This window comes from Nipponia nippon, unplaced genomic scaffold (assembly GCF_047370975.1).
Source record: "Nipponia nippon isolate SJK-2023a ecotype South Korea unplaced genomic scaffold, ASM4737097v1 scaffold_7, whole genome shotgun sequence".
Classification (NCBI taxonomy): Eukaryota; Metazoa; Chordata; class Aves; order Pelecaniformes; family Threskiornithidae; genus Nipponia; species Nipponia nippon.
The window spans coordinates 44692162-44716877 of record NW_028262391.1 but is presented as its reverse complement, the minus strand read 5'-3'; the positions used below and the strand labels follow the sequence as shown (position 1 = coordinate 44716877).

Here is a 24716-nt window from a genome sequence, read left to right as displayed (position 1 = left end):
CCATCATCATTAACACAACCATGACGAATCCAAAATCTCAGAAAGATTTTTACTGTACCTAGTCATATCTTTCACTTATATGAATGGTTATGAAACATAAAAAGGCCTAGCTAATATTAGATTGTTGTAAAGCTTCCTTAGCTGTCTGTTTTCATTTCAACCATTTGTAATAAACATTCCAAGATTTTTTTAAGACAAACTCTCAGTGGCACAATATGTGCTAACTTCTGTTTCAACCTTTCATACCATGGCTGATATATGTTATGAGCCAGATACTGTGGAGATATATAGCTACTGAGAAATATCATAATAAAAAAAATTTTAAAAACTCTGTCACATGTGAGATTAAATGTTACATCCATTTGTTTAATTTTAACCTACAAATTCTGAGGAAAGGAGAATGCATGACCATGATTTTATGGCAAGTTAGGAGCATCTGTTAGGATAAACCATAATAATCACAGTTAGAATTTCTCATTATCTATGTCCAGTTGAATGCCCAACACTTCTGTTATCAAATCTAAATAAACTGCAGCCCAATTTTGAGCAATAATTAGCTACAATTAGCAAACTTGATGGCTTCCTCAATCAAAAGCATCACAAGTGAGGTTTTGTAATTCCCACCACTTGGGATAAAATACAGATTTGGTCAAGATAATTTCCATTGATATGAAGCCTAATAAAATATATCAGCTCAAGCAACTATTATTTTTATTATCCAACAATATAAATGGCTTTGCTGCACTGAAACAACAAACACGATAAGAGCAATTCAGACAACATCTGATTTATACTCAAAATTTAGTCCCACAAAATTAGGAAAAAGTAGATAAGACAAGCGCAAGTTCAACTCACTACTAAAGTTCTTAAGAGATCAAGCCATCCTGATGTATTACCAGTACTACTGTGTAGTCCTGGCAAGATACTAGCAGAAGCTCAGTTTGATGCTTGTATTCTTATTAGAAGCATCTCTGCAGTATTTAGCAAGCACTTCATCTTCCTTCGTTATCATTTAGTACAATTCCAAATAAATTGCATACAGTTCCAGAGTAAATTCTTCCTGCTCTTGGGAAGGAAGAACTCCAACTCAATAAATTGATATTAACCTTTTTACTGTCTTACATTATAAATACTAGCGTGTTTTCAGTAACAGTTTCAGTTCAGATTTTTTTCTCAAGTAGTTTTTGGCTGGAGATAAAACATCTTGTAACTGCTATCTGTTTAACAAGAGCTAAGGACTAACTGGCTTCAGCTGGAAGGCAGGCAAGATGAAGTTGACTGTGTCTTTAAAAAGAGCACAACTTTTTCTGGATGGACAAAATGCCATTGCTAGGATCTCATCAGCACAGCCAATATGTCACACTCGTATCATCCCAAGCTGAGCTAGTTTTATGTGCTTTAAAAGTTACATATTCTTTTAATTTGTCACTTTCACAACCTTAAGTATCTTTCTAGCATCTGCACTGGTCATTCTTTTCCTGTTTTAGCCTAACTCACCTTCTTATTCCTAAATCCCAAAAGCAAATAACATGTTTTTCTTAATTCATGGGATTTTTGTATGTAGAAAAGGTAACCAAAATAATAAAATTCAAAGCAGTTTATTAAATACACAGCAGTAACAAAAATATGGAACATATAAAATTCAGTCAGAACTCTCTCTCACATATACACAAAGAAGAAACCAAATCTGCACCCTATTTTCATTACCTCTAATTTTTGGAGAAAGAAGAACAACAATAGAACAGGAATTCATGCTAAAGGACAATACTACCAAAAAGAATGTTTGTCAAGCACTTTTCTCAACCTACTGGCAAAGAAAAGATCTACTGTCAGCTGATTCTCACTCTATTTCATTTTGATTTGTACTAAATCCCCATAGTACAAACTCACAGATGCATTGCATATAAACCAAAAAAGGTGAGGAGGAAACAAACCCAGAAAGGCTTCCATAGAAAGGAATGCTCCTAATATTTGCATCTCATGTCACTTGCATCTTTTCTCTACTTGAACATCTTCCTTAACGTCTCATTTCTGCTTAGCAGCTCTAGCACATCTTAACCTAAGACAACCGTGAGCCGGGACGGCTCTGACCTAAAGAAATACTAGCCAGCCGATTTTGAAAGAACAAGAACTTGGCATTGATAGTTTCTCAGCAATAATGAAGTGCTTTTTGCACAGCAGAAAAATGCCAGAAAGCCATGTGTGCTGCAGTAATATTAGCTTTCTTGGTGGGCAAGAAGCAAAAGAGCTGTACCAATTTAGCAGTTTTATCCTCACGTAACTGTTATTGACATATCCAAAGACTGATCTGTAATTAAGGGGTTTGAGAGCTTTTTTACTTCTTTTTTTGTCCTACCTCTCCTTAAACAATCATACCCTCAGACACAGACAGAGGAAAACACCCCAGGTCTGGAGTAACTATGGTTTGCACTTAAAAGCTTATTCACAGAAGAATGGAAAATGGTGTTAACCATAAGTACTAAGGATTGTATCGTACTGCAAATGAATGAGACATACGTTCCACCAGCAATATATTAGTGACATTTCCAAGCTAAGGAGTGCTTAATTTTGCTAATTTAATGTTGATGTGTATAGTTAACTATAACTCCTGCAGCTTCCGAATTGAAGGCCACCGTTGGCCATATTCAGTGGTACTCAGGCTATGTTACATCCACAGGTTTTTAGTCTCCTGCACAAGGCTTTTATGTAAGAAAACTCTTCAGACATTTTAGATTACTTAGGTTGGAAATTATTCCTGGTTTGACAGTAGGGCCTATTTCCCTAAAGGCTCTTGATTTCTAAAACCATGTGCAAACATATTATAAGAGCTGGGCACAGCCATCTGGGAAGGTGTAAAGAGATGAATGACCTGGATAAAGGCCATAAAACAAGTCATTAAAAGAATCCACAATGGTATTAAGAGGAGAAGAACCCACATTTTTTACTAAGATCCCTCTAGATTAGAAAATGTGACATTAACCCATATACTCAATCTATCAGTCTTTTTTGTCAGTTTTTACAGAACCTAAAATCCTTCTCATTGGTACCTTTTTCTGTTGGTGATATCAGTGTTCCTTTAAAATTGTGACCTTAGAAATATTTTTTTTAAAAATAGCAGAAACTTTAGAGATGTCTAAATTAGCAATTTCTCATTTTCTCTGGCATCCTGACAATATGGGTCCAGCCTACAACAATCAGAGATGTATGGTTTCAGTCCCTCCTCACTAACAACAGTGTAAGATAAAAACCTGAGAACAGAAGTATTTCAGCTGGCAAAGACAAGTCATTTCTGCTATATGAGTTTTATTCATGAATTGATAAAAGTATTCCTTTGCCAACACATGCTGTGCTTAAAATAAGTATCATTACTGATACAGATATCCTGGCATAACTATATTAGCAAACACTTTCTACTGCAGAACAAGACCTAAAACTATATCTTCTTCACTGAAATTTGGGGGATTTTGAATTTTGAACCACAAAAAACTTTAAACTTGGAGGAAAAGTTTTGGAGAGAGTTCATTTCTTTAAAAGGTAACATCTTTTACTTCTGAAGCAAATCTTCTTTTCTGCTACTGTCTCAACCTAAAACTAATTACAAATAATAATATGAAAAAAAGGAGTAATTTCAGACATCTTACCTGTAAAGGCCACATCTATATTCTGTAGTTCCATGAGTCTAATCTAGTGGATTTTCCCTGTTCTCATCATGCTAAAAAGCAACAGCTACTACTGATGTTACATGAAAGAGAAGACTCTCCTACTAACTATACATACATTTCCATATATCCGTATGATTTCCAATATATCAATATATTCTGTCTTATACAGAAACAAGAGGCAGACAAAGAAATAAATTTGGAAACTAGTTTCAGTTGAGTCCAGCTGACATGATATGGGAGCTAGCAATTCCTCTTAAATTCAATCTTCCATCTTATCAAAAGAAAGAGTTGCTAACGACTTTGAAAACTCTTACATGAGTCACTTGCTAAGAATACTAAAGGATGGAATTAATTTTCCTCTGAATTAAAAATTCTATTTGTTTTTTTTTTATTCTAGGAAATAAATATCTAAAATCACAAGTCTGTTGCTTTATGGTTTTTGCCTCTTTTAGCATCTGAGAAACAGTAACTTCAAGGTAATAAATGCCCTTTCTTTTCTGCATAAAGAATTGCAACTATTTGGTCTATGAGTGAAATAGATACTTGCTAGCATTATTCTAAAAGAAGCTGGAGAAAATAATACGAGTTCAAGAATAAGGAAAAAATCTACTGAAATTCTATACAATAATATTTGGAGAAAATACTTTGAAGAAATTATTAGCCTGTATTGATTTAATGCTCGCTCTTTTGAAAACCTTAACAGTTCCTTGGGAGACTATGACAGCCAGATTTATCTGAATTTTATTTCATTCTGTGGTACCTTCATCACCTCTTTGAGGAACAGTGTATTGAAGAAATGAAATATTTACATTTCCTCCATTTTAAATCTAAGGAAGAAAATAATCAGAACTGAATTAGTAGTATTGAACTTGAACAAAGGAATTGGAAAAGAGCAAATGAAATACAGAGAACATCTTGTGATCTGATATACTGTAAAGAATTTTCACAAAATTTATTTTTCAATGATAAGGACAAGAGTACAGATTTCAACAGAGGTCAATAATCAAATATATGCCCCTTGGTTTTCTCAAGCTCTGTGAGGCTATAACAAATATGTACTATTTAATTTGAAAGAGCACAAAAGTTATTTCATACAGAAAAAACACTAAAAATAGAGGTTGTCTTCTCTGAGCTGAAAGATGTCAAATAAATCCGAAACGGATAATTGTAACAAACAAATTTCACTCTTTATTTTCTCATTATCAGAATCTTTCAAGAAAAGTGTTGGTATTCCCTTGCTCAGAGATCCCTATTCCAATAGTGTTTCTTCCAACTGACTTTAGGAGCAACAACTCACACCAGGATGTTATCGGGGATAAGTTATTTAACAACCGCAGTTCAGAAGAACCAGACTGATTTAGTGGGTTCAGTCCAGGTTTAGGTAATTAAAGTTTGTACAGCTGAATGAGTTGGAAGGACTGTAGATCATTCAACTCTTCTGACAACTACTTAGGCTCAGTGCCATGTAAATATTCTGGCATAAGTAATTCAATACTCTATACTCAGCTTCCTTGCAGCAATCTATGGCCTCTTCAAAAGACTTCTAATACTATTTGCTTCTGAGAATGATAAGATGCATATGATCTGTCTGTTTTAGTGTTTTGCAGATCATTTAGTATTCCCAAAATTCTGAAGTACATAATTATGCTTGAAATAATTAGAATCACAGTTTAAAAAACAACAACAACAAACAAACCAAGAAAAAAAAAAGGGGGGATCCCTGTAGTAAGCGTGCTGGAAAATTTGAACTGAGTTTGGGAATCCACTATATGTGGCACTCTGAACAGTTAGACCTGACCCATTAAGGTTCAGCAGTAAAAATCTCATTGAGTTCAAGGAGTTCAAGAATGTGGAAAGGGAATCTCTGGTATTAGTATATTTAAAAATTCGCAATAGAGACATAGGTAAAAGAAGGATCCAGGCACAGAAAAGATGAAAGACTAAGCAATTTGGGGGTGAAAAGTCAGGAACAAGAATTCATTTTCTCTCTGTCTTCTTTAATGCAAGAGGAATAAAAAGAAATTTTATTTGACAGAGTGCATATGGAACAAAGAAGATCCATGTTCTTCCCAACTCTGGCATTGCTTACTCTATCTTTTATTTCAGCTCTCACGATGGAGCCCATAAACATAGCTTGCTGCAGAATAAAACAACATGAAACAGAAATTTTAAGTACAATACCTCCATGATCTTTCCCTTTGCCTATATTTAATTGTATTAATCCATCCTCAAAAGCACTGATGCTTTCCACATAAATATGTGCTAAGATTCCTTTGATATCCAAGAATATATAAGGTTGCTTATCATCCCCTATCACAATGCTATACCCTGCCCAAAATTCACTGATAGCACTTCAGAAAAGAGAAACGAAGAAACTGACGTCGGTTATACCCCTGCATGAGTCATATTTGGAGTCAAGAGTCCCTTTCCCCACAAACACTTAGAAATCATAGCTTCACAGATAAATTCTTTGGAAATTTCTCGAAGGAGTACTGATGCATGTCCTGTATTCAGTGACATAAAGCAAAGCTGAGAGATAATTATCCTGCGAGCATGGAGTCAGTGCACTGTAAAAAAGGTGCCAAAAATTCCAATGCTGTCATTAACTGCTGTTGGCTGCTTGTCATCTGAGAGTGCAGGACAGCCCATCAGCCTGTACTGGTAGATGGGGAGATGAGAACATACCTGAACACAGTAGGATATTTATAAAATCTAATCATGCAGGAAAAAAATACAGAAATTGCCTCACAACGAATTGTAGCACTTATTTCAGTTACATGACATTTCATTTTTCCTCTAGAGCTGGCAATGTCATATTGCTGATCTTGCCCCGATTAAAACTAAGTTTCCAAAAACCTATTAAATACTGAATTTTTTATAGTGCCTGAATTGAAACAGGATCAAGGAGGGAAAGAACCACTAAATTAGTGGAATATTTTGCCTATTTGCAGCTGATCTATTTCCCTTGAAAGCTGTCAACATTAATATTTTTAACTTTTTTTTAAAGCACCCTGTAAATATTAGTGCTTAAAACAAGGGGTTTCTGTCCTTGCTTCCATGTTATTATGCAAATAAGCAACAACAAAATTGCCTCTATGCATTTGGTGTTGTACTACTAAATAAAAAAGAAGAGGAGCACCAGACATTTTTATAGTTTCTGACTCCAGGCACCTCAGGCAGGCAAAGCAGAAGTACTTTAAAAAGGCGCATCCACTCAAAAGCACAATCATATGTATGCAGCATATAGGTTTCAACGCATGCTATAGTAAACTTAAGACATGCAATACAAGACCAAAAACCTGTAAGTACAACGTGCCATAAGAAGAGAGCTTGAGAAATCAAAAGGTTTCACCACTGGCATAGGTCCTGGAATAGGAACACATTTGTTATATAAAAGCCCCGGATGATACGATAAAAAAAATCATATTCCATGTTACAGAAGAAGAAAAGTACAAATTGAAAAACAATCCCAGTGAGTCTGATTTAAGCCTGCCTAAGTCCTGCCCAAATTGCAACATCTAAGAGAAAGGTGAGCCATTTCTTATTCTCCTGCCTGGATGCCAAACTATCCCTCAGGAGGTTAGAAAGGAAGTGCTGTTGGTCTTTTAATTACCGTAATCTCAGGCATTTCTCCAATTGGATTAGCTGTAGTCTTTTCAAACCAAGCTAAGTTACTGAGTTGATAGTGAAACTGTATTTTGGTTTGCAGATAAAAGTCTTCCTGTTTATTTGTAGCATCACAGTATTTACAGTAAATATCTTAATCTGCTACTTCAACTGATTAATGTACATTTTACTTTATTTTACTGGCTAGCCAAGTTCTGTAGCCATTTCAAGAAACAACTTGCTAAACTTCTAAAACATTTTAACTTTACCTGATTTCTCTTTCATCTCTCATATTGAGTTGTAAAACACATTTTTCTTATTCATAAAGAGTGCCACAAACACAGATTTCAGCTGAAGTCTGATCTACATGACAGCTGCTGAAGCCACAGACAAGAAAAACTATATATCAAATTGAATGAAGCGGGATATAAACGATAGCACCTTCAGCAGTAGGTGCATTGCTGAACATCACATCAGCAGAGCTGGTTAAGATATATTGCTTTGACGATTGTATTTTATTCCCGTGGCAATAGCAGATTGACTGTACTTCTGTTTAGACTTCAGCAGGTCTTATTCTCCTAGAAAGCTCACAGCAGCAGAACTAAGCCAACTCTGAGGTGCTACTGCATAAAGTGAAGCTTCCCAAACTGAACTCGGTAGTTTAATTCATCTGTGTTAGATGTAAACATAAAGCTTCCCTTGGTTCAGTTAACCTCCAGGTGCAATTCCCCAGAGAGGGCACATCCTCAGATGGTATGAACTGGCATTCTACCTAACTCTTCATATATTTCCACCTTTCCCCTTCTTGGGCTTTCAGGAACATCCAGTCTCACCTACACATGCAGGCAGGCTCCCCCCAGATGGCCAGGAGGAGCTCAAACAAAGAGCAGCTTTGGTGACATTTCCAACTGGCATTTTTTCAGCTGATGCTTAATCAACAGCAAGATGTGCTGATGCTTGGAAACATCGGAGTCCAAAACCAGGTGCAGTTCAATAAGATTTCAATTTGACAAGAATATTCTGTAAAGCTCACAAAATCAGCTTGGGGTTCATACAGCTCTCATGCACTGTGTATAGAAAGGAAGTCATTCAAAAACTGTAGCACGTTCCCTCGCCCCCTACGCTACAGCTCATACAATCAGAATGGGTCCACCATAAGAATATGAATACTGAACATGCACGTTGTTTATCTCAGAGAATATGACGGAGCAAACAACCATTATTACTTTACTTGCCCTTGCTACGTGCCTCTACCTGTAAACATTCCCCTCTTGATAGTTCCTTGCAGATTTTTAAACAATATTCAATGGATGTGGAGAAATGGTAGGTAAATAGGTAAGGAAGAAGGAAGATGGAAGGCAGGCAAAACAGTCCTTGTCAGAGGAGCTTGAGAGCAGAATGAGATGGCATTTTCAAGGACTGTGCAGCACATACAGTAACTTCTGTGAAAAGCTGACAAAAAAAGTGGCCAGTATTGCAGCTTCATAACCACTTTAATAGGCCCTTTTATCGGTGAGTTCAGTTGCAAAATGAGTCTCCCCTTTCCTTGGATTTTCTCTCTCTCTCTCAGGTTAGCTGGCTCTACATTTTTGTTTTGCACCTCTCTCAACCTACTGAATGTTATCTGTCTGTCTATGTATTGGTGTTATAACTTTAGTGATGTAAACCTAGTTATAGTGTTCACTCTCGTTTTTATGTATGCAATTGTTGCATCTACATTGACATAACACTGTTTAGAAACATTCTGGCACATGTTGGATGTTAACAGTTACTATATAAACCAAAGTTTCATTCTAATTTCATACAGAGATTGAAATATTCACAAATGTCAGATTTGTGTCTTATCCTATACTTACATAACTTGAAAAGTCATCATGCATGTAATACACCCACACACCCTTTTCTTAGCATAGACTAAAATACAATTCAAATACAATACACTATGACGGTTTTAAACTCTTAACATCAGATTAGGAATTTAATTATGTATTAATAAAATTATTTTTATGAATGTTTGTAAAGGATTGAAACACCGGTCCATATAACCTTTTATTAAGAGCATGAGTGTCAACATCTAAATATATTCTTCATTTCTGTTAAGAGGTTCTACAGAGATTTTCTTTGATCAAAGGTAGATAGATCTTGTACTGTCTGAATTTCTGTACATGGTAGAACATGGAATATATTTGTTTATACTGTTGCATTATAAGATAGTATGATATAATAAAAATAAATGTATATTCCTGCATTTTAGTCTGAGTATCCTTACTTGGGCAGTAAAAGGGAGAGGGGAACTGTCTGATGCATGCCACGTATAAAACTCAGTAATTCAGTGATCTAAATGATAAATCTTATGCTATGGTAGCTCTGTGACACTCTGTAGAGGACCTATGTATCTAAACCAATGGACGCATTACATTCCTCATTTAGATGATATTTTTAGCTGCCACAAATGCTATCAAAATCCTCTATTTTTTTCTCTATTTACCAAAATATAATAATCTTCTATCAAAAATACCTTGTTAAGCACTTTTATTTTCATAAAGCAAAGGTTGGCCTTAGCAGGCAATGATCAATGACGGAGGTTTACATTGACAGCATCTTAATTTCTTAATTGCTTTTTAGTCCCTGACTTAGTTTTGAAAATTTTCATAGAATAGACTCTATATAGTAACTGCAACTAAACAAACAAAAAGGTACCTTTCTGTTCAATCTGTGAATGATTACCTTCAGTGTACATCAATAGCACCACTGCAGTGGTTTTATACCAGCTCTCTCCTGAAATCAGGAAACACAGTCCAGTTTTCAATGCTTTCCCTAGCACTTCTCATCTTTCAGTATGACATTTTATCCATTATTTATAATGGATATTTATAAATGGCTTATTTATTTTTATAAGGATACTTCTCCCTAATAAATGTTCTATGGAACTCAAAGGATTGTGTAATTGAATTAACAGGTGTGTAGAAAATAAGTTATAGCCAAAATTGCAAAGGTGGGGGTGGGGAAAGAAGGAATATTTCAGCAAGATGCAGCCTATTATGTAAATTTGTCACCACATGCCATACATAATGAATAAACCCTGTGCTCTTAACACTTTGATTATAGACTATACAGACAATGCAAATTAAAATTCCTGCTGCTCTATAAATGCAATGAGAGGAAATTATGTAAATTTTAACACATTAGATTGATTTGGTTGAAATGAAACCTGTTCCACTTGATGTTTTAGGGGAAGAGCCACAATTACAATGATTGAGAAAGTGCAGTGTTAATGAAGTGTGTTATTGCTAATCAATTCCTCCTCCTCCTCTGGTAATGGTACAGGCATGTGCACTGTCACTACATCATTCACTGCCAAATGTAACCACTCACACCACCACATACTTTATATGGCAGAAATTAAGGCTTCCATAAACTCATGTATACGGTCCTGTTTAACATCAGAGTTTTCACAGTAAAACTATGATAGGCATTCAGGAAGGGTGAGTGTTCTCATATGTATATATATACATATATATATACACAACGTGTATGTGTATATATAGATTATCACATGGTAATAATTTGAAGATGTTTAGTTAATTGAAATGAAAAGCAAGGTCTTTCAAGCTTAAAAGAAAATTTTCTGTCCAAATTGAAGAAACTGAAATAACGGACTCAGTGGTTTCAAAAGTTTCACTCAAACAATGTATTCTTCCCATAACAGAGTTACCTGGGAATTATGGTAGGAATTTAGAATGTCTTTACAACTGAGTGCAGTTGATTTCATTCTGTAACCTTATTGTAAGGAACTGCTGTACACACAGCTGATAGAGCTGTTTTACAGTTAGCCGATATGTGAAGTAGATTATGCCTTCCCTACACGAAGCAGAGGAGCATGTCTCTCCAAGCATCATGTCACCATTTTAAACAAAATACTTTGTAGGGCTCCTCACCAGCATGACAACGAATTGCAGAATACTGCATTGTTATCTTAATTATTTACTGTGTTATATGAGAAAATTAATTAGATTATCATAATTTTTCATTTTGCAGTGCTTTTGTTCTATAAAAATTTCCATGGCATTTTTAAAGAAAAAAATTCATTTGCAAAAGGATCTGCAGTATTAGAAATTTGTGGCATATATTATTTCATAGGTAAATATGAGAAGGTGGGATGAGCCAACCCATTTTATTTTCTTTCTATTTATATAACTTTTATATTCTTCTCGGAAACGTTTCTCGGAAACACATGTAGTGTCTGCATTTGTTTCCTGTCTCTACTGACTTACCTCCCACTAATTTATTTCTATTCCTGCTAAGATACAAGGAAGCACTCTGCACTGAGACAACTCACTGGCTTCAACAGCGGTTTGACACACAGAATTGTTGCAGGTTGTGAATATAACACATAAAAAAATCAGGACAACACAAGCAATGAGAGAGCTTTTACACAGAAATGACATAGCAGACAAACATATAACACACACACCAAGACCAGCACTTACCATAAGAAATTTTAGTATGTTATGTTTGGTCCATGAACATGGAAAAAAGAGGAGTTGGGCCCCAGCTGTGAAAGGAAATCTGGCAGACCAAAAGAAGAAAATGCAAAAATAAAAATAAAAGGGAAAGACACAAAGGAATCAATCTTTCCTAGAAATAAAGTAACACTTATTTTTGCAGGCTGAGAATCCATTCTTGTATCAGCATGCACATCTCTGCTATGTTTAGGGTTTTAAAAATGCCAAGCAATTTTTGCTTCATTAATCCTGAACTAATGTGACTCCCATCGATGGCGAGAAGTACATGGGACGGAGCACTACTCCTTCAGACCATGGGCTTCTGTCACTACCCTAAATTTCTTCTGACTTTTGGCTGGGGCTGCTGGAGGAATCAGCTATGAACTCTCTTCCCCACATTAGGGTGCACAGTCTACATTACACTATGCTAATTAGAATCTCAAAGCATGACGTGGTCAAAGAGCCACTTAGAGCTTGGCAAACAGAGATTTGCAAAACAAAACATAAAAAAATAATTAAAATTGAGAAACAGGAAAAATGGTGTCAACAAAGTGAACTTACAGGAATAGAAGCTAAGCATTTCAGTTTGCAAGATTTGGTACAGATATCTAGTTATATAAAATAAACACACAGACTCACAGTGGTAAATATCTCACCCCACAGGAATCTGCTTCATTTCCAGATCACAAAGATCCTAGAAAACTGAATCTCTCCACACTAGCTTCTACTTGAATTCTTTGACTTCAGACTGCTTTGTTTATAGGAAAAAGCTCTCTTTGATGTTGGAATATTAGAAGGAGTGAAACAATAAATTTCCCATATTCTAATATTCAGAGACTCTGAGCTTGCTCAAGGACCCCTTAATTCATGAAGGCAAATAATTAAATTACCTGAGCTTTGATCAAGGAGTTGCTGCAGTCCCTTTTTGATGTAGAATGTGGCTGTTTGAAGCTCCAGACAGATAACTAGCCCATATGTTTTTTTAACCCTTTTGCCACTAGTACCAGATTTTATGCAACGTTCTGGCATTTCAAAGTGAGCACCACAATATCATTTGGGGATGCTGCTCCAATAGGAGTATAGTAGGTACAGTAGGTCCAATAGGATCCTTATACCACTGACTTGATGGGACGTTTATTGAAAGGCTGAAACTCCCCCTCCTAAACAAGCTGAAATTATTTTTCAGTCAAGTTAACTTGCCTTAGTATGCTTTGGAAGCTACTCTTTAGATAGCATGTCACTAAGCCACATAAAAATACTTCTGAGAAGCAAGGGGGTTTGCCTTTGCAATATAAGAGTTTTCATCATGTTCCATGCTTTCCAACTATTTCCCCCAAAAGAAACGTGAGTGGGCACACACTCATCTAGTCAGGTGAAAGAATGCTCTTAAAACAGGAAAAAAAAAATAGATAGTTTTAAGCCTTTCATTCTTCCCTCTCCTCAGATGCAAGCACCTGGATGAGTCATCTTTGCCATTACCAAGTCAGAGTCCTAGCCATGCTGCCTGCAAAACGGAACAGAAACTAAAGTCAATACAGATGCTGTCCTCTCAGCTGATTTGTAATTTTGAATATAATTACTGGAAGAATTCCTCTCCATAATTGAGGAATTATGCTCCTCTTCATTCATTCTTGGATTCTTTTGGGATGTGAGGAGGTTACTAAAAGGGCATAATTAGAAGGCATAATTAACGTATAGGGATCTCTTCCCCAGTTTCCTATACAGCTTCAGCAACATAGCCATATATATACAGCCCCTTAATTCTAGCAACAGTTCCATGGATTACAGGAATGACCTCTCTAGACTAGAGAAGTGGGAAAAACAGTTTTGCAACACAACTTTTTCTGGTATCATTCACGGTAGAAAGGCATATGTCCTTCAAGGCACAGCTGTGGAAAGGATTCATGTCTTTCAGACTGACATCTCAATTCATAAGGATACAGGCTTAAGAAAGCATAATGAATATGTCTGGCTTAGTATAGATAACAGACGAATTATTTTGGGGCATGAGGACGTAGATAGAAATTCATGTCTTTACATTTAAAACACTTCATATGTTATTAAGAACTTGGTATGTTCTAATTTGTTGGAAAATAAAACTTGGGGCCTTTTATAAAGCCCAAAGGGGAAATGTATATAATCAGTTGGTAAGACTGAGAAAGGAAGTTAACATGCATACAATTTAATGTTTTTTCCATTAAGTCACAGGAGCTGCATACATAAGTAACATGTGAAACAGGAAACCATCATATCTGAGCGACTCAAAATACTCCTGAAAAGCGTAAAAGGAGGAGCTCCTGATCTTGAATTCAAGAAGCATTTAGCATTCATTAACTCAAAGTAATAGAGTGCCCAAGGCATTTATGGGTTAAATATAGTCTACTTTTAAGTGCATGGAAACAGTTAAAACACAAGCTTTTCTACAGTTTATTTTGAATTATTTCATTTTTAGTAAAAATGGATTTAATTTCCAGACAGGGTATACCTCTAGGCAAAAACATTCTTCTTCTCTCCTCCAGTAGGCAAAATGATTTAATACCAATGGAAAAGTCTTTTGTATACATTATTAATTTCATTTACATTACTTTCTTTTCTTAATAAACAATCAATGACCTTCTGTAAATTTTTTTGCAAAAAATAAATAAAAGTTAAAAGTCCCATTTTTGTTAGTTCTCACATTATGTACAGCTTTCAAGAAATAACCTGCTAGTCATTCACTTTTGAAGGGAAATATCATAAAGTTGTTCCACAGACTGTACATTGTGATAGTCAGAAACAGGATTTAACAGCTATGAGAACAAAATACAGATTTGCACCCCGTTCATCAGTAATCTGATACATGTAGGCAATCTGGTTCAAGTCTGCTACAGAGGATGGCCTACAGAATCTTATGAAGGCAGTAATTACAGCTAGCATACTTTCTGACCTCTAGTTCAACATAGAAAAAGCCAAGGTCATGACAACGAGCAACTGGCAAATCTTGGTAAGTATCAGAGCTGGCACTTTCTCTATTGACTTGATTGTTTCAGCCAAACTCATTTCTTGTTCAATTTGATTGGGTAATTAAACAAATATTAGTGAAATTTCTTACATATGATTGTGTACTGATAGCATTCCTAACGCCAGTAGGACTAAAAACTGGCTTAGCCCTGAAATGCACACCTCCATGTAAACTCTGTTTAAAAACATGAGTTAATGTAATTACCAAAACTACTTAAAATTTCCATATCAAAGGCATTGTTCAATAATACCAATGTCAACTGAATAACCCCATGGACTCAAATACAGTTTCTCTGGTTTATATCAGGTTGACCAGACATAATTTTAACCAGTAAAGAAAAAATGTCAGATAAATAGTTTAAACTTGTCTGCTCATAGAAGTCATTAAAAACAGTCTGCTAACAACAATAACAAAATTCTAAGCGCATATTAAATAAGGTAGATATTTCCCTAGCCTTGTAAACATACAAATACATACTGAAGGTCACAATAAGGTGGCATTCAATATCAACTCAATGCCATTCATAAAAAATTAGACTTTTGTAATTTGACTTTTGATTTTCATCATGTGCTTTGACTGCTCCTTGAAAAAACAGGCCAGCAGCCACTTACTAATTTGTGATGCTGTAGAATCATGGTACATCAGCATGGACCAAATCTTTGTGTTTCCTTTTTCAATGGAGTTCATCGTGTCTTAGTTACATATGACATCTGCATGTTGTATATAAACAGTCTAGTGAGACAGTAAGGCTGGTTTCTACTCCTTTTTCATAAGGTTGCTTGAGTCTTTCTCAGATCACACTAATGTCACATTATTTAAATACAGAGTTTCCTTTGTTATGAAGTAAATATATAGGAACTCACTGAACATACCGAGAATTAGTTTTTATTATATCTAACTGCTCCCAGTAATTTGACACATACCTACCCAAATACAAAGAAAGTAAGACTTCTGCTTATCCAAAAAACTAAATAATGTGTGCCGAAGGTAACTGAACATTACTAACTACAAGACAGTAGTGAGGGTTATGATTACACTGCAGCCTAGGAATGGGAAGCCCTTGTTTAATTCAGATAGAATAGACAAAGGGAAGCGTTGGATTAGCCTGACCCAATCAATCAGAGAAGAACATCTCCATATTTGAGGATAAGTGGCAATGGTTGAGTAAAGCAGAAATATGAAAATAAAAAGGAAGGCTAGAAAAGAAGAGTCCACTATACTTGATAAAATGGAGGTTATGGGAGGGCAGAGCAAAGTTTGCATTGAAAAGTGGGAAGCTCTGAAGGTGAAAAGTTCACTGAATATTACATTTTGTGCTGTGGAGGGGGAGCAGAAGCTAATAAACTGAGGCACAAGAAATAGCATCTAGACATAAGCAAGTTCAGTGAACTCAAGATGATGATGGTCTGAGAAGCCAAGAACTATGCCTAGGAACACAGGCTCAATCTTACCAAGGTCATACAGACAGTAACTTTAAATATTGTACATGTTTTATTTTAACCCAGATCATGCAGCTCAAGAGCCCAATTAGCTCTCAGGTCTCCAAATCAATTTTGTTTGTATAGATCAGTGGACTGTGAACTGCAGTACAGGATTGGGAACCATTGAGGAAGGGATCACCTTAAGCTAGCTTCACTACAAGGGTATAGCCAAAGAGTGCACCATAGAAAACCACATACTAGAGATCTCTAAGAGGATTGTTAAATTTAGTACTTGAAATATGATTACATATTCATAGTTTATGAACGTTATTTTCTTTCATATAAATATTGCAAAATTCACAATTTTAAGGACAGAAAGAACTATAATGACCATCCTAAGTCTGACCTACAGTCACTTGCATTGCTACCTAATCAGCCTCTTTGTATGTAAATGATAAATTGTTTGCATGTAAATGCCAGTGCCCGCTATGTTTTCCTCTTGCTTTAGAAAAAGAAATACTATGTAAATTGCCACCGTACTAAAAAGAATTGAAATGCATACTAATCAGCCGTATTCTCTGAGCTATATCAGCTATAACTGGAACGGTAACAAATAAAAAGGCCACAATCAGTGGTGGACAAAGTTTTCTATTTGAATCAGAGCCCCAAGTAAAATTATTATCCAACTGCTTTTCAAAATTTTGGAACATCTTATGCCTGGAGAAATTGGGTTTGAAACTGTGAATGAATAGTAACTTTCACTAATGAGAAATATTGAAGATCTTCACCGGAATTCCAATTGCAAGAAAAATATGCTGAAAGAGAATGGGAAGGAGAAGTTATCTTTAAAAATATCTGTTCACTGCATGCATTGGATAAATGTTTGGGTGATTCAGTTACATCAGTTTGGTAATCTCTGTGGTTAAATAGTGAAGGTTACATGCAATATGAAACTGGAGGTTTTCATCACTGTGCTGTACATGTTGAATTAACCTGGCGGCATTCAACTGTTTTAATATTGGTTGTTTCTCAGAAAAAGCTTACAAGCATTTCTGCCCTGACTAGAAAGTACCCCATAATAAAGAAATGCACTAAAATCTTGTCTTGAATGGTGATCTAAAATGAACTGAGCAATACTTAGAAATACCTAACTACATCAATACGTAGTCAAGTCTGCTAAAAGGGAGGACTGCCTGTCAGAAGCAATGCTCTGAAAAGGACAAGATCTAATCCTAAAATTTCAAGTGTGTTTTCTAGTGCTAATGAGACCAGGTTTTTTATTTGGTAAACACTATTCAAAGTCCTGTATTTACCTCAGGATTTCTCTCAGGTAAAATTATATTATTCTTTCCAAAAATTAGGTATAAACTTTTTGAATGTCACTTCTCTCTAACAATTTAAAGGTTGTATTTCTTACCTGTTGCTTCAATTAAAATTTTCCAGTAACACACAAAAATTAATTTTAACTATATAAATGAAAATAGACATAAATGTGCATGAAGTACACGAGATGTAGGTAGGTACATAATGTTATATGACTAAACTCTAAAAAGGCCTGAGAATCCTTGTCTGGGGGCTGGTATAGTTAAAGGTATTCTGCTCTGATAATGAAAATACAGTTATTTTTGGTTCAAACACCAGCCAACTTTGCACAAACTCTATTTCTTTTGTTTCCCTTACAATGTCTACATAAAAAAAAAAAAAGTTGATAAAAGATGAAAAGAGTAACGCAGTTATTCATTCAGCAGCCAAGATCTTTGAGATAATTACTTTAAATCAAGAAGGGACAGACCATTTAAATTTATGACTTAATGCCGACATGCATGTATTAATAAAACAGTTAGCATTAATGGAAATAGGGTTTAGTCTCCTGCTTCAAATAGAGCTATCATTTCTGGTTTATACTGAACTAATGACTTATCCTTGGCAGAATGATATGTATGCATGTATTTAACTATTTAACTTAACCACTGAGACCAATTAATATGTTTCTGAAGTTTTATTTTATTTAAAAATATATATCAGCAGCCTCACTGGGATAAAAATTATGTTGAACCAGAGTTTCTACGGCACCAGTTTAACCTTAAATGTAATACTTTCACATGGAATATCTGATGATAGCACTGTGTAAAATAAAGAGTACTGAAATGCAGTGCAGAAGAAGCAGCTCTTAAATGGGACTGACATCAAGCTAAGGAACTTTTTAGCTTACCATGCTAACATAGACTCTGCGTGACGAGGAGCTCACGTGAAAAGAAATGGTGGCTTCAAGAGAGTATACCATAAATTTAATCTCTATACCACTTGCCAGCATGAGGATAGAAGCAAGGAACAAACCTGTGCACAGCCATCTAAGTTACAGGGTAGTACTGATGCACGCTGGTAGGGCAGGAAAACTTGCACTAGTTGAACCGTACAAAGATAAGGGAGCTAAATGCTTGGGGCTGTGAAGCTCACAAACATGGAAATGCTGTGAATTGTGTTTTAAAGGGTTATTGAATATAATTCCTTCTGCTCATCACCCCAGTCTTGGCCTATGTGGGCCTGTGTCTCCACAGCATCATTTGGAGTTCATTGGAACAGTGTCAGACCGTACCAACACAATTAAATGAAAGCTTAAGTGTAATTACTGTCTAGATAGGTACTTCCTACAGCTTACGTTCATGTATCAAAGCTCTGTTCAATTTTGTCTACTTTGTAACACTTCATGATCCACAATTGCATTTTATGGTAGTTTATCTATAATCTGGCTACAGTCTATCTGTTGATGAACTATTAAATCATTATTATAATAATGAATTATATTTGGAAACCTATTGCTGCATTGTTCACCAATCACTCTGGAAAATCGTGGCTACTCTTTTACATTCAGTTACTTAGTCCTTTTCTTTTAATCCATTTACATTGATTTCTACTACTCCAACTCTGCCTGCTATTGCATTACAATTAAGAATTCTGATGAACTCTTGCTGATTCAGAAGGGAGAGTTCTCTTACTCATTGCCAAACTTTGGAGAAAAAACACAAAAAACCCTTAGAATTTGCTTAAGCTAGCACTTTAAGATTTTAAGAGCTAAATTATGGCTCATGGAGCCAGGAGAGCTCAGTGGGACTGGGATGCCTGAAAGCCACCACACCACCCAAGCAGTTATGGAAGAAGGCCTCATGCCTTAGTCAGGCAAAATTAACCATAATGTCACCTTCCCCAAGGGCACTGCTCAGCAGTGGGGCTGGCTGCTCCAGATATTTGTCTCTGAACTCCTGCTGGCTTGCAAGGCACATGTCCCAGCCATGCGTAATGTTCTCCGGAGAGCCTTGAACGTGACTGGCAGCTCTAACTTTTCCACCCACCTTGAGCGCATCTAAGAGCTTGAGGGATATTGCCTGCCTTGGAGCACAGAGGATGGGCATGGGCAGTTAACGGGTCTCAGACTGCTCTTTGCAGCACAGAGCTCCTCAGCAAAGTGGTGCTCATTTTCCAGTGCAGTAGTTACTAACTCTCTCCCCAAGAGTTGTTACTCTAAGATAATTCTTAATTAATATCCTAGATCAGGTGATTGACAGAAAACTGTACAATTATTATGGCACTGTGTTGCCTATTTTTGGCATCAAAGTTGTAGACAACAATTTCTATTACACACACTGGCTTCTCTGGCTACGTATTTGCCCAAATGGATATAATACAATATTATAAAATTTTGCACTCCATTACTTATAGTATATATTGCTTATACACGGGAATTTGGTGTATGAATCAAATCAAACATCTGCGCAGCCCAGCATCCCGCCTTTAGCAATACCCCAAAGTGGATGTCTAGGGGAAGAACATCAGAAGAGAGCAGGTGGAAATGAGACTCCTTCCAAGCCTGCAACTACTTAAAATCTATACCGCCATGTATGTCCTTTTTGGTCAGCATTTGCAATGGTGGGTTGTAACAATTTCTTTTATATTCCAAGGCACAACAGGATATACAGAAACAACTTAGACCAACCTACTTTTCTCAGTTCTCCAGTTGTAAGCTCCACTGACCTAGATGTGTACGGGTAAAATTAGACCAGTTTGGCCTAATATGTCTTTTTTCTACCAAGGATGTCTTTGTAAGATCTCTCAAGCACGATGATATTTTTGAAAGAAATATTTTTTGTTTTGCCGTATCATTTTTTCTGTCTTTAAACTCTTTCTCATGGCATAGCAGGAACTGACACTGTCTTTGAAAAAGGAAGAAAGAGATAGCAACCCCCTGAAAAGCCATTGCCACTGAGAGGACCGAACTGTTTATTTTACACCTAGACTCCAGCTGTGGCACTCTTCAGACAATCTGAAGTTACACGATTCCAAAACTTTGTAGCGAGCGCCAAGGTGGTAATACGACGCCGAAGGTAACGCGATCCACTGACTAGAAAGATGTTAATCCTGACAAACCGCCTAAGCATTAGCCCGAACCGCAGCGTGATTGAATCCTGTCTCCCCAGAGAGCGCCAGCAATGCCGGTGGTAACAAAACGGCTTTTCATAGCGCCCTGAAAAGCAGACGGGCGGGCGGCGGCGAGGCAGCGAAGAGCATCAGTGCCCTCTAGTGCCCGCCCGGCCGCGCCCGCCGCCCCGCCGCTATCCCCGGCCGCGCCGCGCCGCGCCGGGCCGGGCCGGGCCGGGCCGCCCTGCCAGCCCCGGAGTCCCGCTGCTCAGGCTGTGCCCCCGCGGCCCTTCGTCGGGCCGCCTGCAGCCGACCTGCGGAGCAAGGCGGAGCGACAGCAAGGCTCAGCGCCGGGAGAATGGCTCCCACAAATCCCGGCTCCTTGAGTAAAATCTCTCCTCTGGGAGTACCGTGTGCAATTTGCTACCCTTCGGTAATATTTAAATGACTTTAAAGTCCTTACTTACACAGGAAAAGAAAATGAATGGGTTTAATAATTCGGCATACGCACTTAAGGCTTGCACTTAAATGAATCAATAATTTCACAGTCTAAGAGTATCCTGGTCTTCAGTACCAAAACTCAAACACAGGACTACGTTTTTCTCCTAAATACTATAAAAGAGTTTCAGAAGTATAAGACTACAATGTTCCTTAATTGATAAGAGAGAAAGCAAAAAAAATATATATATGACATAAAATGACAATACTTAAGTGTAAAGTAAGTCCTCTTAATTCATATGGACAAAGTGCCTGATCCAAATTATATTTAAATCAATGGCCATCTTTCCATTTATTTCTCTAAGCTTTGGGTTGGCCCCAACAAAGGCACAAGGAAAACTGAAGTGCCATTTAAAAAAAAAAAAAAAAAAAAAGAGTATAGCATAGGAAATTATACACAGATTTTTAGCTTAAAATGCTAGTAGAAAGACTCAGACACAAAAAAGTCCAGGAAGTATGTTCCTAAACTGTTTCAGATTAATTGATTCCAGATGAGACCTCTGTTTCTCACACACTGAAGATATTTCGCTAAACATCCAGCTCACAAAATGGATTCAAAATTGGTTTAGGGGGTTCAACAAAAAGAGGAGATGCTAGTTTTAAGTTTGAAATTACTTTAAATTTCTATGACGTCTGAGCTAGAAATAACTTCTAAGAATATTGTAGAAATCTCAGCAATAAAACATTTGTTTCTCAAGTTATGCTTTGTTTAGTTACAGCATTTTCAGAAAACAAAAACGTTAGTGTTTCAGTCTACTGGAACTCTGAACTTCGCATATGTTTCTTACACTAAATTAAATTAAATATGTCAAATTTTGTCAGAATAGCATATTAATTGAAGCTGAAATCACATGATATATTTTAAAGCATTTTATCAGATAAATCACAGAAATCATTCTAATCTTTGTAGTTTCCCCATATTGCTATGCAAAACAAAAATTAATTTCGCTGTCCTGTCTCTCAATCAAGCATTTCCATACATATTTCCTTCTGAAACTGCTGATGATAAATCGCAATGACTTATCTCATCTCTTGACATACCCTGTTGTAGCAGCATTTCTTGTAATGAAGTAATCTAGCTCTTAGTGATTTTTTTGGACAAGCAACACTTAAAATTTTAGCAAAGTTAAAGCTGGTGTAGAGAAGTCTATAAATAGCACTCTCTGTCTGTGCTCATTCTCTGATGCTCTAGTGCAAGGCTGAGGTGAAAAAAAATAAATACCCTATTCCAGGGCCTAAGAACAGGAACCTGCAGGAGAAAGATGCCTTTTAGGTAATTTTCCTAAAGAATTTCTAATTCTTTTATTTAAGATCTTGTTCTTAGTTCTGTAACCTTATTTTGTTCTCCTGCAAGAGGAAGGAGAACTGCTTTAGAAGTACAGTCAGAAACTTCTGTTTTCTAGAGTGTAGTAGACTAAGAAACAGGCTAGAAAAATGTTTTGTGCGTTAAGGTATGAAGCTCAAACCAGACCTGCTCTCAGTCTCCCTACTGTTCTTACTGCCCATCTCCTCAGCAACATGAACCGCGCCGCTCTGCTATGAAAATGCTGTTCATAAGCAAACATCTGCAATTCCACTTCCATATACTTCTATGTATCTCTCCATATAAAATCATCCAAAGGATTGAGTACAATCATCGATTTGTGTTCCAAATCTCAGTGGACAGACCTGACTGAGGCACATGTCAGGTTAATTATTGCAGAACTTCTACAGTGAAAGCAATTTATTGGTATACCTTAGCCAGCATAGAAAAAGAGAACAAAGTATTTACCTGGAGAATCACACAGACTTTGGAACACTGAAGCAAGCGTAAGAGCAAAGGAGGGGGGAAAGAGACGGACATACAGTAATGTCTGAGTGCGTGCTTCCCTGCTTCTGAATCTGTTAGTGCTTTTCTCATTCAACAGTTTCATTATTAAATAATTAAAAATATTTAATTTCTTAATAGAGGGGCGCAGAGTCTACGAAATTCTTATTGTATCACCATCACAAATCAACAGGAAGAAAGTCTTTCCCAGGGAGACACTAGTCATTGGAACGTGAAAAAGAAATGAGCATTCTCCTTATAAAGGGCCAATTTCTGAATTAGTGACCTCATTTGCTAAAGAGGTTCCTTTGTCACAGATATCTCGGTAGGTAAATACTGTGTTACATAGCCACGCTGTCCTTTGTAGCAATGGTACAAAGATCTCCTAGCACATACTGGTTCTCTCCTCACCAAATGAATATTTAAAAGAGTAGACAATAAAAGGGGACTTCTATAGAAGGTAAAGGCATTTGTATCATGATGTCAGACTGCTATATGTGCTCCCAAAGGACTGCACAGGAAGCACTTTTATTCTAAAAGTTAATGGTATTTATGGGGACCTGCAGCCTGATCTATTTTACCTTTCTCAGGGATGTGCTTATGCATGTATCACCCAAGAGTCTAATGCTTTTTGGACTAGCCCGTATTAGAGACAGATACCATTTTGGTACCTTGTGAATAGTAATGCATTTGAAAGCCAGCAAGAAAGATAAATTAATATATATATATATATAAATCGAAGTCTTTCCCTTTTTTTATTCTGGATAGAGTATCCTTCATTTCATGCACTCATAATTTCTCTATATCCATTTCATGCCTGGGAGCTACAGCGCAAGTAAAAGATTTTCAGTTCGGGGCTTTCAATATCTGCTTATCCGGAGGAACATTTTAAAACAGACAAACGCTCGACCTCCCCCTCCCCGCCCCCCCCCCCCCAAGCAAGAGCTGAAGAAAAAAAAATACCGTTTTCCACAGCGTTTCCCTTCTCCCTTTGGAGAGCCTATCTCGCCCCTTCGGGGAGCCCGCCGGCCGCCTCCGCGCCGAGCTGCGGCAGAGCCGCGCTCCTCGCCCGGCGCTGCCCGCCCCGGCCCCGGCCCCGCTCGGCGGCGCCCCCCGCCCCGGGGCACGCCTGCCTGCCCCCCGCCACACGCCCCGGCTCCGGCCCCGCCGCTGCTGTCAAGTTTCTGGTGCGCACGCACGCATCCTCCCGCCCGGTCCCCTTGCTCTGCGCGACAGGAGGCGACCGTTCCCCCGGCCACCCCGCTCCTTCCCTCTCCCCTTTGCGAGCCGCCTCCTCGCCCGGCAGCAGCGCGCCCGCCGCCCCGCTCACCCGAGACAACTCCGCCGGCGGCGTGCCCCGCTGCTCCCCGCGGCTTTCGGGGGCTCCGCGGGGCAGGCGGCTGTGGCCGCCGCTTACCTGCGGGTCCAGCGGGGCTGGCTGCTTCCCTCGGCCACCTCCGGAGGAGGGAGAGGAGGCAAGTCCCATTCACAACTAGACGCTGAGCAGACACGGCAGCATCTTCAGCCTATTACACTCCACTAGCAGCGGCTGCTGAATGAGGCTCCGAGCTAGTGGCAGGAATTAGAAAGAGGGAGGGAGGGGAAAGGGGAGAGGGAGGGAGAGGGAGGGAGAGGGAGCAAGGGGGAGTGAAGCAAGATTAGAGGAAGGGAAAAGCTGGAGGCTGTTGCTTCTTCTCTATTTTCTTCTCCCTTCCCCCCACCCCAAGAGGAAAGCAGACCCCAGAGCCTGCCCTCCTGCAGGGCCCAGCGTCCTGAGTGCCCTCTGATGCCTGCGGGGGAGAA

General features: G+C 37.7%; 1 protein-coding gene across 6 annotated transcripts in view; it reads right to left on the bottom strand.

The window, feature by feature from the left end:
* CDH11 (cadherin 11) overlaps positions 1-24482 on the bottom strand; it is an 84697-nt gene extending 60215 nt beyond the window's left edge. For 5 of the 6 annotated variants that reach the window (XM_087739392.1, XM_087739391.1, XM_087739393.1 and 2 more), the window contains exon 1: positions 24331-24482. The gene's annotated coding sequence lies outside the window, so the exon portion shown is untranslated. Of the gene's footprint in view, positions 1-23876; positions 23958-24330 lie in introns of those variants that run through there. The other variant, XM_087739395.1, reaches the window with a different exon arrangement.
* Positions 24483-24716: the final 234 nt, after the last annotated feature.